This window comes from Ochlerotatus camptorhynchus, unplaced genomic scaffold (genome assembly GCF_037179485.1).
Source record: "Ochlerotatus camptorhynchus isolate MF236.1 unplaced genomic scaffold, CSIRO-AGI_Acam_v1.1 ptg000062l, whole genome shotgun sequence".
NCBI classification, from domain to species: domain Eukaryota; kingdom Metazoa; phylum Arthropoda; class Insecta; order Diptera; family Culicidae; genus Ochlerotatus; species Ochlerotatus camptorhynchus.
The window spans coordinates 1,878,814-1,894,751 of NW_027040552.1; the positions used below are offsets into that span (position 1 = coordinate 1,878,814).

The 15,938-nt window shown below is 38.5% G+C and overlaps 1 protein-coding gene across 4 annotated transcripts in view; it reads right to left on the reverse strand.

Annotated features, from left to right (window-relative positions):
* Positions 1–14,950, reverse strand: part of mei-P26 (meiotic P26) — a 50,476-nt gene extending 35,526 nt beyond the window's left edge. Inside the window, exon 1 of one of the 4 annotated variants that reach the window (XM_065239809.1) lies at positions 14,865–14,950. The gene's annotated coding sequence lies outside the window, so the exon portion shown is untranslated. Of the gene's footprint in view, positions 1–14,363; positions 14,626–14,668; positions 14,780–14,808 lie in introns of those variants that run through there. The other 3 variants (XM_065239810.1, XM_065239813.1, XM_065239812.1) reach the window with 3 other exon arrangements.
* Positions 14,951–15,938: the final 988 nt, after the last annotated feature.

Sequence of the window (15,938 nt, forward strand, 5' to 3'; positions counted from 1 at the left end):
AATCTCACTGAGAAACCACATCATAAGCCGCCTGCGACTTCCACGAACGGAAATCGATACGGACCAACTGCTAATAGAAATTTGCTCTGAACTGGATAGAATCATCAATAAGGACAACGATATCATAGAACAACCGCAGAATCAGAGTCAAAACGAAAGCAATAATGGGGACTATGGCCTTCAAAATTATCCAGCACAATATACAGAGCATAAGACCAACAGAAACCAGAGAAGAGCTCTAGTAGATAATGATATCAGAGTAGCTTTATTACAGGAGATTTGGTTGAAAGATAAGGAGCCTTTCTTAATGAGGAACTTCAACTTTGTATCAAAAAGAAGACCCCAAGGCTACAGGGGGCGTAGGAATTTTGGCAAATGTAGTACCGTAGAAGCAGTAGGAATCAAGGTAAAAGGAGGAATGGACCCTATAAACTTGATCTCAGTATACCTGGCACCTGGAACTGAATCGAGCGTTAGGCAAGATCTAGAGGACCTTTTCGTGTTTTGGAGCGGCTAGATGGAGAAACCATAATAGGAGCTGACTTGAATGCGCATCATGTTAGCTGGAGCCCTGCATACCCAACATGTAGTCGAGGAATGATAATTACTCCGCGAGAGAAGAAATCTGCAATTGATGTAACGCTGGCTGGAAGGTGACTTGGAAAACAGCAGATGAGGAATTCGGTAGCAGACACCGGACTATGCTGCTGGAAATCGGAGGACAAATCCCAGTTATCAAAAGATCCACCAGGCGTATTAACAAAGGAAATTTGATGGAAAATCTGAATAGCATACGGCCGCAGTTCATATACTCGCCTTCGGAAATGGTGGACATTTTTGAGAAACAAAAAGAAAAGGCGTCGTTTGTCGTCAAGAACAAAAAAGCGAACTATCTCAAACAGTGGTGGAACGAGGAAATAAAAGAAAAACTGTATGAAAGCAAAAGAGTAGTCCTACGGATATACAATATCAACAAAACGCAGACCAACTACATCAATTTCCAAAAGCAAAGAGCAGCATTCAAAAAGGAGGTACGAAGAGTCAAGAGGCAATAAGTTAAGGAGTTAACGGAGAGGATCGACGAAACACCACTTCACGACAACTATGGAACATCATAAAAGGGATTGATACAGGACTTTCTGAAGAAACCAAAGTCAAGAAAGGGATCAACCATCAGGATGGAGTACTGTTTATGGATTACTATTTCAAGGATAAAATAGGCGAAGTGAAGATGCCGTATAAGCCGACAGAGTCATACTTGGAAGGATATGAAATGGCACTAAAAGATGAAGAAATTTTGACTGCCCTCAAAAGTCGAAACGGAAATTCCACGCCCGGGGAAAATGGAATTTCATATGCTATCTTGAAACAGCTGCATGTGTCGAACCGTGTGGTCACCTATCCAGCATGCAACAACCCCAAATTCAAACATCAATCCTTATAGCGAATTATTCGTAATGATTCTATAGAATGTTATCATTAAATATCAATTGCAACAAGAATGGTATAACTCAACTAAACGCATAATTAACGTAAGTCAGTTAGGCAAATTTTCATATCATCAAAACGCGTGATAAAACTTGTTAACACAGATGATTTAGCCAAATGACAAAATTTAGTTTAAGTATGAACGACTGAATATGTTTATCAATAGTACGTGTGTAGTTGAAGTCGAAAAAAGCATAGAATTCATTGTAACGTGCAGACATGAACCGTAATCCGTAATTAGTTGCTCGGGATCCGAGATGCAGGAAAAAAAAAACCTCGATCATAGAACTCGTACAGGTAGGTACATAGATTTCGAATTCAGCCAAAATCCCCGGGAGAGCCGATTTCGCTTATCAGTACTTTTGCTGCAAATACTGCCTGGTTAATCTTCCTCTTACGTTCAAGAGTTTCAATACCCAGGAGTTGACAACTATCTTCGTAGGATGGTTGGCTCGTTGGATCATTCCAAGCGTAGCGAACGAATTTTCTCTGAACAGACTCGTTCGCCGCTATCCAAACTGTTTCATACGGACACCATGCTACTACACCTAATTCCAAAATCTATCGCACTCGAGAACAGTATAGAACTGGGTGGCGTCCTTATCGCAGATAATTCCAAGCTGCAAGCAGAAGTTATCGAGGACGATTCCTGGAACACGGTTGAAGTAAGTCAAAATTGGATTCCTTAGCAACAAAATAAAGCAATGACACCGATAATGACCATGCATCAGAACCCTAGTCTTGACCACTTTAAAATAGGGAAAATAGGAATCACATATATGAAGACTAACTAACTCGTATTTTCCTTGTTCCAAGATCATCCTCGGTGGACAAAGCCGAGTCTTGTCACTATCAACAACAGTGTGTCTACTCAATCCAAGGAATCAAATTCCCTGAGTTTCCAGGTTTTTCCAGGTCGGATGAAAAAATTTCAGGTTCATACAAATTATACACATTATTATTTTATCTATTTATCCATTATCCTTTTATGTACTTATTGATTTATGTTATTTTCGATTGTTCAAACTTGGGCGTTGGTACTTATAAGTCGGCACAGCAAAAAAAGTTATTGAATATTACAGCAGAACAGATGCACATAGGTTGTTTAATATTAATTTGTACAATGTATGTTTAGTAAATGCACCAATAGTGGAAGTACGTTAGTACAATGTACTTCTATAGCGGCTTAGGGAGACTCTATACGCCACCATAGGAACACATTGCTCTAAAGTACCTCCACTATTGGTGCATTTGTCCTACACATAATTTGCGAAAAGAAATTATATCCATGGGTGTAATATTGTATTTGGTTTTTGCAATCACATTAGTTATTCATACAGTAGCATACATTATGTTAATCAATATTACTTTCTTTTTTGGTATTTGTGTAGTATTTTTTTAATTCAAGAATATAAATACAAGTAAGAAACCTGTCTTTACTATTTTGATAAAACGATATATCAAAATTTGATAACAATATGCTTTCAAAAACAAAATATCATTTTGATAATATGTTTGAGTCCAACTCTGTTTGGAAGATCAAGACAGAATAAATCATGGTTCCACATGTCTAAAATCTCTTAAGGTCCGTTTAGACTATCTGATTTTGAACGCCGCCATAATGAAAAATCTGCTCGAATTTACTTTCGACACACTTTGTCGAACTCCCCTGTTTGCTGGTGTTCACACTGCTTGCACATATCGAAAGAACAAAACTGTATCAGGAATCAAAAGTAAATACTTCCATCATAAATTACCGGAAAACTGCTCTAGTTTCGGCAGACGTATTTGCTTTTATTATTTTAAATAAAATGAGAAAGAGAAGGTAACTTTGTGGAGTAGGAAATGGTTGCTCAGGAGGAACACCGGCAGGATTCTGACTCATCTTGTCCATCAAGAGCAGCGATATGAAGATGAAAATGGATTTCAAAACTTCGCCAGGATGTCGATACCAACTTTAGACAAGCTAGTGGGAAAAGTTCTCACTAGATATACATGATTCCTTGAGTTCTGAAAATTTCTGTTAACAACTCAATTCTGCAAGGTCTTCAAACCTTCTTACGTCCCTGAAGTTTTGTTTCTGTTCTCCGGTAAAATTTATTTAAAGATCAACAATCTTTCCTGACAATCTGCAAATGTCTCGGTAGTTCTACAGATTTCTTTGAAGTTCTGTGTGTTCTACAGAAGTTCTGCAAATTTTCCTAAAAATCTACAAAGTTCCTGAATTCCTGAAGATTTAAGATCCTTGAAGATCAACAATTATCTCTGATGTTCACAAAATTTCTAATAATCTACAAACTTCTCGAAAGTTCTGCAGATTTTCATGATTTAATGAATATCTCCAAATATCTCTGAACATCTATACAATTTTCTTAAGAATTAAAAGATTATCTAGAAATTTTTGAGCTTTCTGGAAGTTTTAGGAAGTATTCGGAAGTTTTTCTAATTTTTCTGAAGCTGTGCAAATATCTCTAAAGATCAGTGAACTTACCTGAAGTTCTGTAAATGTCTTTCAAAATCCAAGAACGGCAGTAAAATTCTGAAAATTTATTTAAACATCTGCTAATTTTTGAGTAGATTTACGATCTACCCTCTGAACTTTTCTGAAGTTCCTAAAATTTATTTCAAATTCTGTAAAGTTTTCTGATGTACTGTATTTCTGCTCTAAAGATCTACGAACTGCCCTGAAGTTCAATAAATTTCACAGTAGATCTCCGAACTTTTCTAAAGTTCTTTAAATTTCTTTGATCGGCGAACTTTCCCGAAGATCTGTGAGTTTTGCTGAAGTTTTGCAAATTTTTCTAAAAACGTACGAACTTTCTGACGTTCTACAGACTTCTCTGAAGTTCTTTAGATTTATCTATTTCCGACTTCCATGGAGTTCTGCAAAATATTGTACTTTTGTACTTCGTTGCGATTTGTTTTTGGAATTGAGGTGCTTTTCTGACATTTAACGAATTTTGCTGAAGATTTCACATTTGTGTGAAACTTTGTCAAATTCCTGCAAATATCTTTAAAGCTCTGTAAAGTTGTCTTAAGCTCTGTAGCTCTATGCCCAAGATCTACAAAAAAAACTTGAGGCTCAATAAATTTCTCAGTAGATCTGCAAACTTCTCTGATGTTTTGTAAATTCTTCTCGGGTTACCCTGAAGATTTGAAAATTTCCTTGAAGATTACCTAAAGTTGTCAAAATTTATCTGAAAATATTTGAGCTTCTTTAAAGTTTTAAATGTTTCTCTCAAGATCTACAAATTTTCCTGAAATCGTGTAAATATTTTTTTTAAATCGCCGAACTTCCCTGAAGTTCTGCAATTTTTACTGAAGATCCATTAACGTTTCTGAGATTCTTGTGATTTTTTCAGAAGTCCTGTAATTTTTTTCAAAGTTCTGTAGCTTTGTTCTGAAGATCTACGAACTTTCCTGATGTTGAATAATGTTTCGAGGATCTCCAAACTTCTGTGAAATACTTTATATTTCACTATTGATTCTTGGACTTGTCTGAAGTTATGCGAATTTCGCTGAAGATTTGCAAAATTTCGCTTATAGTTTTACAAATTGATTTGAAATTATTTTTGCTTACTTGAAGTTTTGAAAATTTCTTTGAACATTTATCTTAAGATCTACGACCTCTCTTGTGATTTTGTTTTTATGAATTTCTGTTAATTACTTTCAACCCGGGGGCAACTTGACAAGTCCAGTACATTTCCAGTGTACTCCGAAAATTTGGTGCTGGTGGTTCTGTCAAACTCACAAATTTCAGAAGTGTTATCTGAATAGGGCGAATGCAGATATGTAAAGAAAGTAAATAAAATACTGAACATAAAAACAGATAGCCTCATCTGTTTCTTGAAACTTCAAGTTGGTGGGGAACAATGTTAATTAAACGGACGGGTGTAACAAAAGACAATCACTGAAATTTATTCGTTTTAGAAGCTCATTATGAATATCTTTTGTTGAGAGACGCTTATTTTAATTTATTTTATTTATTTCTTCATGTTTGAATGAATATACGAAATGTTAGTGTTCACACAGCAAACCTGCTACTCACCGCGAACAAGAATCAATTTTGTATTTTTTTTCACCCCTCAATAGAAAGATGGGGAAGTAAACTGTTTTTAATAATACGGCTTTTTATTGCAAGTCTTCACCGCACAAGTATGCTCAGAAACATTATTCTCGAGACTGATAATATTCAAGAGCAAAATATAATAGAATTAACCAATGTGTTTTTATTTCTATTTGATTATATAAGAAAAACTTCCATCAATATGTTCCAATTTGTTTGGATTTATTTCATTTCACCACGAAAATCATAAATCGCTCTTTTCACATGGCATTCTTGCTTGTTGCTTGACATCCACACATGGTGAAACAAAAAGTTGCCTTCCCATAGAGAAATACCATTGCGGCGGTGAAGGGCAGTCCCTTTGTTTACGTTGTGTGGCGACATCTACTATTTGCAAGTGGGTACGTGAAACTAAGATTATCTGTCACCTTGCCGGGGAGTTGATTACTTTTAATTTGTTTTTAGTTTTGTTCTCAAGATCTACGAACTACCCTGAAGCTCAAAAAAATTCTATGTAGGCTCTCAGACCTGCTGTCTGGCTTGCTTATTCTTATACAATACATGCTTCATATGCTTCCTTTTGACGGTTGCCAGTCTCTCTTTTTCGGCTGTTTCCTTTTTACGACGATTTTGATCCTCCACATACAAATCAGCGAAGAGCGAGCGTGACAAGACTCTCTAAATGAACTTGTCTCGTTCGCACACGTTGTCTTAGCTGTCAGATGCTTGTCAAGTTCAGTGTACTTAAGAAACGTTTCGAGAAACTGAACGAAAAACTTCTTTTGAATTACGAATGAAGTGATAATTGGAAAATTCCCTGAATATTCCAGGTTTTTCTAGAAAAAATAAAATTCCCGGTTTTCCAGGTAGTAGACACCCTGAACAAGGACTAAGAAGTATTCCTTTGATTACTGAAAAATCCAGTTCGTCTAGTTTGAAGTAGTCAGGACTAGCAATCGGTGGTAGATCTTACATCCCGTAACGTACCACGCAAAGGTGATCTACCCACGTTACAGGGTATAGATAGTCTAAGTTTAAAATTTGTCAAAAATGCCCATGCTCCAGAACCTTAACTCAAACCTAACAATGTATATTGTTACTGAAGAAAAATCCACTGCATAATTATTATGTTCAAGGAGTAAACGTAACCCAACAAACAATTGGGGCATAATAGGTAAGCTATTTTTGAGCGGAAGAAGCATATTTTCGTCTGAATAAGCTCATATTCAGCTTTTAATGTTTGTTGGGAACTTACCAGGAAGATAAAGTTGGTTGTATTATATAATGTTTCAAAATTCCTGAGAAGCTTCTCTGACGTACTTCAATATATTCTACAGGGTGAAAGGTAATTCCTGTCAGTGTTTTTTAAGCAATTGTAGTATCAAATGGGTTAATCACATACATGTCTGCATATTTTCTTTTAGAGAGTGTTCAAATGTCAACACGGCATGCAAGTTTGTTTTAAATTTTCATTCATACGAGTATCAATCGTAATAATCATGGACGCGAACAGGGAACTCGTGATAAGCCTGTTTTTGAAGCATCATAGACCGTGTTCTATTTTGAAGACGCTGAAACCACTCGGAATAAACGAAAGATTCATCTTTCGCACCATTAAACGGTACAAGGAAACTGGTTCGTGGAAAATCCCTCCCAGACCAGGCCGAAAACGCAGTTTCAGGACTCCGGAAGTTATCAAACGAGTGAGAGAGCGAATTCGGCGGAATCCTTGTAAGTCTAGGCGTACGATGACCAAAGAACTCGGAATGTCGCAGCCAACGATCAGGAGTATTTTGAAAGATAATCTCGGATTGAATGGTTACAAAAAACAGCGGGGGCATGGTTTGTCCGGAAAGCAAAAGATGGCTAGAGTCGAAAGATGTCGGAAACTGCTCATTGCGAAATTCTGTTTTCGGATGAGAAAATGTTGCTTCTACAGGATCACCACAACCAGCAAAATTATCGGGTATATGCTGCATATCTTGCTGATATTCCTCGTAACAAACTGGCTGTTCAAAGGTTTCACAAAGTTTACAGGGTGATGGTTTGGGGATGTTTCTCCAAAACATTGAAAGTTCCATTGCTGTTCATTGAACCTGATGTTAAAATCAACAGTAAATATTACATCGATAATGTTTTGAAGAGCCACTTTATTCCCTTCGTCCAAAAACATTATAAGAATGCACCATACTGCTTCCAACAAGACTCTGCACCGTCCCATCAGACAGGCTTGGTGTGAGGCCAATTTCCCGCATTTCACTTCGTCGAAAGAGTGGCCTGCCTCCTCACCCGATTTGCATCCTCTCGACTTCTTTGCATAGGGCTACATATTAGGCGAACTAGGAAATACCAAGGGCCTAACCGTGGAAACTTTTAAGCAACGTTTGGTGAAAATATGGGACGAAATGCCTATATCGTGCGTGCCAGCTGTAACGATTTTCAAAAACGGATGCGGCTCGTAATTAAAGGAAAGGGAGAAATATTTGAATTGGACTAAGTTAAGACAAATGTTATAGAAACACGAAACAGAAAATACACTGAAATTTAAATTTCACATCATCTTCTCATTTTTATGACCATATACTTTACTGACATGAATTACCTTTCACCCTGTATAGTTGAAAATTTGGTTGATAAAGGAATTTGAAAATTCCCTGAAGATTCCAGGTTTTTGCAGATAGTAGTAGACTCTTTCAGTATCGTGTTATTCTTATACGAGAAATCGACTCCCAAAATCATTCTTCACATTTGGCACATAGGCCCTTTTCGACATATATTCCTTTCTTTGACTGACATTTTAATTTATTTATTTATTATAATCTTAATTCATCTGACTTTTGGTTGTCTTAATGAATAATCTAAGTTTAAAAGGATGCTTAGTCAATCTATACATTCAGGACATTCTTCTGATAAAAACAGTTAACGGTACATTAAAATCGAAGCAAGCATAAGCATCATTAAACGCATTAGCCACGGCGCGGATAGGCTCATTCATCCCATACTGTCGGTTACGAGTCGCAAGATGAACGAAGTTACGTTGTCTCATTACTCTCTCAGGTGCGTAGAAGTAGAGCTGCCGAAGTAGTTGTGGGGAGTCAATTTCACCGATAATAATCTTAGCGGCAAAGACAGCTTGAGCATTACGTCGTCTTGTTTCCAGGGTATCAATCCCAAGCAGGCGGCAGCGGTCCCCGTATGAAGGCAAGTTAGATGCATCACGCCAGGGTAGATGACGTAGCGCGTAACGAACAAACTTCCTTTGTACACTCTCAAACCTTGCAATCCAGCAGGCCTGATAAGGGCACCAAACGACAGCACTGAACTCCAAAATAGAGCGGACCAATGAACAATACAATGCCCGCAGGCACAGCGGGTCACGAAAGTCTTCGGAGATTTTGAATATAAAACCAAGCTGTCTGTTGGCTTTGTTCAGGACGTCATTGTAATGGGGCTTGAACGTCAATGCACAGTCAAGAGTAACTCCTAAGTCTCTGACTTGACTAACTCTCTCCAAAATCTGGCCGGAGATGGAATAATCAAATCTGATCGGTTTCTTCTTACGGTAGAAGGATATCACATTGCACTTATTGATGCTAAGCGTCAAGTAGTTACGGGAGCACCAGCTTTGCATATGATCCACAATCTGTTGCAAATCCTCACAATCAGCGATGCTATTGATGATCATGTACATTTTAACGTCGTCGGCGTAGAATAGTCGGCATCCAGGTGGCAGTAGACGAGAAAGCTCATTGATAAACAACGAAAACAAAAGCGGTCCCAGATTACTTCCTTGTGGAACACCGGAGATGTTCGTGAATACTTCAGATTGCGAGGCGCCAATCTTAACGCAGAGCGAGCGGTCTGTGAGATAAGACGTGAACCATGAAATCATGGAGTCAGAAACGCCAAGTTTTTCAAGTTTGCCCAGTAATATGCAGTGGTCAACTCGATCAAATGCAGCCTTCAGATCAGAGTAAACGGCGTCGACTTGTCCACCAGAATCCATGGTCCGAACGCAAAGTGACACGAATTCAGTCAAGTTTGTCGTAACTGACCGCTTTGGATAGAATCCATGCTGAGCCGTGGAAATGTAGTTTTTGCAGGAACTGAAAAGTGCCTCGTTGATGATAATCTCGAACACTTTGGAACAGCAGCATAACGATGTGATCCCTCTGTAGTTCTGGACATTCCTTTTGTCACCTTTTTTGTGCACTGGGAACATGTACGAAAATTTCCATGCCTCAGGAAATTTGCACTCCTGCAAAGACAAGTTGAACAACTTTGCCAAGGGAGTGAGTAGCGATTCAGAGCACAGCTTTAGGACGGACGAGGGAATCCCATCCGGACCAACAGCATACGAGAGTTTCAACCTTTGAATAGCCAATTCAACAGTATGCTCATCGATTTGGAATGAACAAAAATCAAACGCATCTCTTGGAGTATCGCGGGTTGCTATTCCAACTTGGTTAGGTGATGCCGACATATCATTAAAAGAACTCATGAAATGTTGAGCGAAGAGACGACACTTTTCTGTTTCAGAGCTGGCGGATTGTTCACCGAGATGAACTGATAAAGGCAAACCGACTTCGTTCTTTTTTGAGTTAACAAACGACCAGAAACGCTTTGGGTTCCTGCGAAGGGATGCCTGTGTACGGAGCACATATCGGCGGTACAAGTATCGGTTGTATTTCCTATAATTATTACTGCTACGGTTGAACTCTTGCTTCGTGATGTATGAACGATTTCGGCAGTATCTTCGTAACGCTTTGGCCCTGTACCGTTTCAATCGACGCAGGTGACCATTAGACCATGCGGGCTTCGGCGCAGGTCGTGAAAGAGGAACAAATTCAGCCATGATATCGCAAATAGTTTGCCTGAAGTAATTGACGGCATCGTCAACACAGTCAGCTAATTCTATTGGTCGCCAGTCGACCCTGGAGATAGCAGCGCTAAGTTCAGCATAATCAGCTCGTCTAAAATCGAAGGTACGAGAATCGTCGGTGCGCGCCTCAAAAACGACCTGCGGCGGAAGTTGCATCATTACATCCAGAGCAGGGTGGTCAGGATCTAGTGTGGTCAGAGGTTCAACAGCCTCCGAAACAACACATGCTGGAGTTGCAGCTTCGTTCGACAGAACAAGGTCTAGGAAGCGAGCATTTCTGTTCGATATACCATTGAGCTGCGTGAGGCTATGCAGAGAGAAGCCATCGATAAGCGCCGAGCTTGCAGACATCAAAGCAGTTTGAGGCTCAACTTGCATAGACCCATCGTCTGAGTTCCTCCATTGGAGAGCAGGCTGGTTGTAATCTCCAAGCAGTAGAGCAAAATCATTGAATCCCAAGTTAGCAACAATGGCACCGATGGAATCCACGTGATTTGGTTATGAAAGCAGTTCTTCGTTATTTTGTTAAGTAAGGTCAACGAGTTCTATTGAATCAATTTCCCTAACGAACGATGCCTTCCACCACTGTAATGGTGGGTAAGCTCCTGCTTTGATATCAATGTCTGTGTTAATCAATACGATCCTAAGCAAACATTATTAAAAGGAAAACAGAGTGGGAGCTTATCGCTATAAGGCCGTTCGCAATGCTGAGTTTCAAAATTGTTTTAAACTTCTCGACAATTCTATAATTTGAAACTGTCAAAAATAAAACTGCAACACGATCAGCGCAACGCATAATTCTAAAAGATGTTTGTAATCATCATGTTCCATAAACTTTACTATTATCTATGAAGTTCTCCGTTTTTTTGTGAAGCTCTTCGAAACATCTTTAAATACATCCAAAGAAATTTGAAACAGAGTTCCATTCGGGTTTCAAACTCGCTCATAAATAAAACAGAATAGTCGAGCAGTTGCAAAATAGTGCTCGAATAATGAAACTGCAACTCAGCATAGCGAGAGGTGCGTTTCTGTTCTAGTTTCAAATTGAAACAGTCCTTATAAAATACAACAGCATTGCGTGAAAATGATGCAATTTGCAACTTTTGACTGTTCTTCAAAATACTAGCATAATTAGCATGTTTTCTGGTACCATATTACTCTATCAAGCATTGGTGAGAAAGAGACTGGACGACTTGCCATCTTTGCTTAATTGAGAGTCGTTGATTCTGAATCTGAAATCATTTTTTTTGCGTAAGCGATTTCAAACCCAAATCAAGTGTAATTGCAAAATATTTCTAGATATTTAGCATAAAATACAGCCCAGTATCTATTTTTTTTAATCCAAATTTTATTTTTATTTTTGAAAACTTACAAAATATGCAATTGAGAAATAATTTGCCAGTGCAGCACAGAACAGAAAGTGAACTTCGGATCAGAAAGTGGCTCCACTTTTCATTGGCGAACACTAGCGCACCTAGCGGTAGAAGACATCTTCTGCCTGCAGTTAAGATAGGCAGCATGCTATGACAGTGTGAGTGCGCACAGAAAACCCGAGTGGAACGCCAATACAACTCGTCGCTTGTTGAGCAGAAAAACGTACCACTTTTTGATTCACTGATTTGTTTGCACTTCCTCTTCTGTTCTGTGGGTGCAGGTTCGCTTATTTGTTTAAACAGAAAGGTTTCTTTCATACAAAGAATACTAAAGTCATTTACATATAGTTCGACAGTGAGCATGCATAAGGGCGTATACACGATGATCGATTCTCTTTTTGCATTGCTACAGCTAAACGAAACAATTTTGTAGAATTTGTTCAATGTACACACTTAGATTTTTCTACCGAAATCGGCTGTGCAAATCTCGGCAAAAAAAAGTTTTACTGAGATATCAGCAAACATTTCATTTGTTTGCTGAGATTCAGCGAAGCATTAACCGAGATTCAGCAATCAAATGTCACTTTTGCTGAGATCTCAGTGAAACTTATTTTGCCGAGATTTGCACAGCCGAGCTCGGTAGAAAAAAACTAAGTGTGTAGAGTTGTAACAGGTTGTATTGTCTATCAAAAGCAACAGCAAACGCACCGACAAACGTTAAATCTAGCGAGTTATTCGACAGTGAGCATGCATAAGGGCGTATACGCGATGGTCGATTCTCTTCGTCGATTTTCTCTTTTGTTAATAACTCGCTAGATTTAACGTTTCTCGGTGCGTTTGCTGTTGCTTTTGATAGCCAATACATCTTGTTACTACTCTGTATTGAACAAATTATTGAAAATTGTTTCGCTTAGCAGTAGCAATGCAAAGAGAAAATCGATGAAGATAATCGATCATCGCGTATTCGCCCTTATGAATGCTCACTGCCGTATTAACAAAAGAGAAAATCGATCATCGCGTATACGCCCTTATGAATGCTCACTGTCGAGTTTTTCTCCTCAGTTTGCACTCTACTTGCAGTGAATCTCTGAACACCCAAATGTTTAAGAAGTTCATCAACTATTCAAAGCCCAATTGACCGTAGACTTAATACATTACAATTACAAGTAATAAGTTCAACACTATCACTGCAAGATGATTTTTTAGATTTAATAATAATCATAAAATTAGCTAATAGTTCGATTTGAACAATTACACTAATTTACGGCATATTTGAACTTTGTACGCTGATGGTCATTTCCCATGTAAAATCGTGCGCTGAATCCAAAAAATGTAATTAGAAAAAAATCTCAGTAGGAAATTAAATTATACTTGAAAACAAGCTTTTTTTTACTAAAATACAAATGAAGTTATATCAATTCGACAGTGAGCATGCATAAGGGCCTATACGCGATGATCGATTCTCTTCAACGATTTTCTCTTTTGTTAATAACTCGCTAGATTTAACGTTTCTCGGTGCGTTTACTGTTGCTTTTGATAGCCTATACAACCTGTTACTAATCTGCATTGAACAAATTCTAGAAAATTGTTTCGCTTAGCTGTTGCAATGCAAAGAGAAAATCGATGAAGAGAATCGATCATCGCGTATTCGCCCTTTTGCATGCTCACTGTCGAATTTTATTATTTATAAATTATTTCAAAGCCAAATTAAAGGTGAGAAAATTTGCTTTCGATCAGCTGAACACCATTTGTAAGTAAGATTGGTGCATGGCTAATGAGAATAACTCAAGAGGGAGAGTCACTTCTACACAGAGGTATGGAGACATTTAAAAAAAACTACAGGAACTCAATGCTGCAGTTTTTATGAATTTCTGAGTAGAATTGACTTTCGCTCTGAGTTATTGCCATGTGATATATATTATTATTGTTCATTCATAGTTTGTTGATTTTAATTTTTTGCATATTTCTAAGAAAAAAATATTTACAGTAGTGTTGACCTATGGGTCTAAGATTGGGCCCATCGCTAAAAATCTGCTGTTTATCAATTTAATCTAGATGAACGCGTCATTGGGCCGGTACTAATGGATATTTTTGGTCGCTATTGAAAATTTAGTCGATTGCTGAATTTATGTATGGGCCCAAATTAGGGGCAATTAGGCCGACATTACATCTATTTTCCCTATATGCAATTACGATTTAATAACATCTTTCAAACCAAATTTGTCAGAGAATCTTAAGATATTTATTAAAATGAATAAAGGGTGGAGCGCTACCGCACTTTGGATGAATAATGCGCAATATTCGTAATTTATGGCTAGGTTGAACTTCTATTCCACCACCCTATACACCCTATGTTCGAATAAATTTTCAACCTATAGGCCGCCCCACATGAGCGCATATTTTCTGGCTGAAAAATGGAAGCATGAGAAAATCATCGAATCTCCGTATCAAAACAAAGCTGCAAATTACTACTAGCTACTCAATCGCCCTCGCTCCAGTCAGTGACGGGGGATGACCGTCAAAATCCTCTGAACTTGATCAAGTAGGTACCTACTTACGAAGAATCCACTCCCAACGCTATTCACTTTTTGCACACATAGAATCCCGAACAGCAGGAGGAGGAAGAGAGGAATCGGCGATGTGCGAATGTCGCAGGCAAGCAAAGCAGCAGCAGCAGCAAGCTAGATTTTTTCGCGACTCTCGGTTCCACCCCGCTAGCAAAGCATTTTCGACAACGATGAAAGGGGTGGAGGGAAGGGAATTGGGAGGGGAGAGGAGCACCACATAAGAGGCGAAAAAACGCATTGGATCGATTGGCACACGAGCGCACTGCTACTACTGCTGCTTGCTTGCTATTACCCAAAACTTGTTCCATCAAGAATCAGCCAGGCTCAACTTCGAAGTGATTTTTCTCGACCGCAAACACTTTCCAGCACAAAACTCGAACACCTTCCGGTTCCACAGAACGAGCACAAACTTTTGGCACACTTTTCAATTACCGCGTCAGTACTTTTCAGCGCAAAAACGCCACGGAAAATTGGAGTGAAAATTTTACCTTCATCCTGAAGTAAGTGAAAAATCCCGACAGTGAAAAGTGAAGCTGCTGATCGATAATGGCGGTAAGATGTTGCGAAAATGTGAGTTCTGACGGCAAAACGACGCAAAACGATAGAAGTGGGTGGGAGCCGCACTGTCAACGACGTCACGGTCACTGCAGAAGGTGGGCCTTCTCTGAGTCTCGTGTGAGCACGCTCGCTGAAAGTAACTACAAACTGGGTAAACTACTGCTTGTTATCATGGCAGATTTTGACTCAAATTCTGTAGCCGGATTTGAGATCAAGCCGGCAAATGCTCATTACAGCTAAAATGCTATTTTTAGGAATCAGGAAACTATGATATATTATAATAATATATTTTATATGTAAGATGCAAGAAGAGGTGGTAAAGTTTGTGTATGACACATAAAACCTGTCAATTATTCTTTCAAAGGGTCATAATTAACGACTTTTGGTTGACAGGTTTTATGTGCCATATACAAACTTATAGAGAAACACGATTTGTATCGTACGGGAGGTAATTTATTACTGACTAAATTGCTTATGCTACATGTCCAGTTTTATAGGTGCTGGGTGCTATGTATTTGTTATTTACTTAGGGATGGTCCATTAATTATGTCACGCAAATTTGGCCCATTTTCAACCCCCCCTCCCCCCTTTGTCACATTTTTTGTATGGACCTTAATTTTTTTTGTATGGCTCGTCACAGTTTTCAAAACCCCCCCTCCCCCCTAAATGTGTGACATAATTAATGGACGACCCCTTATGCTTAGCCGAGGGGCAATTCACTGCTCTCGAGAATGAATCGAAAACACGTTAATGAAAAAAATACACAAAAATTCATCATTACTCGTCATTATTGAAAAAAATGCAAAAAAATACAAAATTCGGAAAAAAATACAAAAATATTCGCCGAATAATAAAAATACACGATAATTCGTCATTTGCACGAAAAAATCGAAAATATGTACAATCAAAATGCTGAATTCGAACAAAATGCGTAAATTTATTATTTTGTGCTGGGTACTGCGAACACAGCCGTTTTTGTTTTGCAAGTCAGCAGGAAACAACTT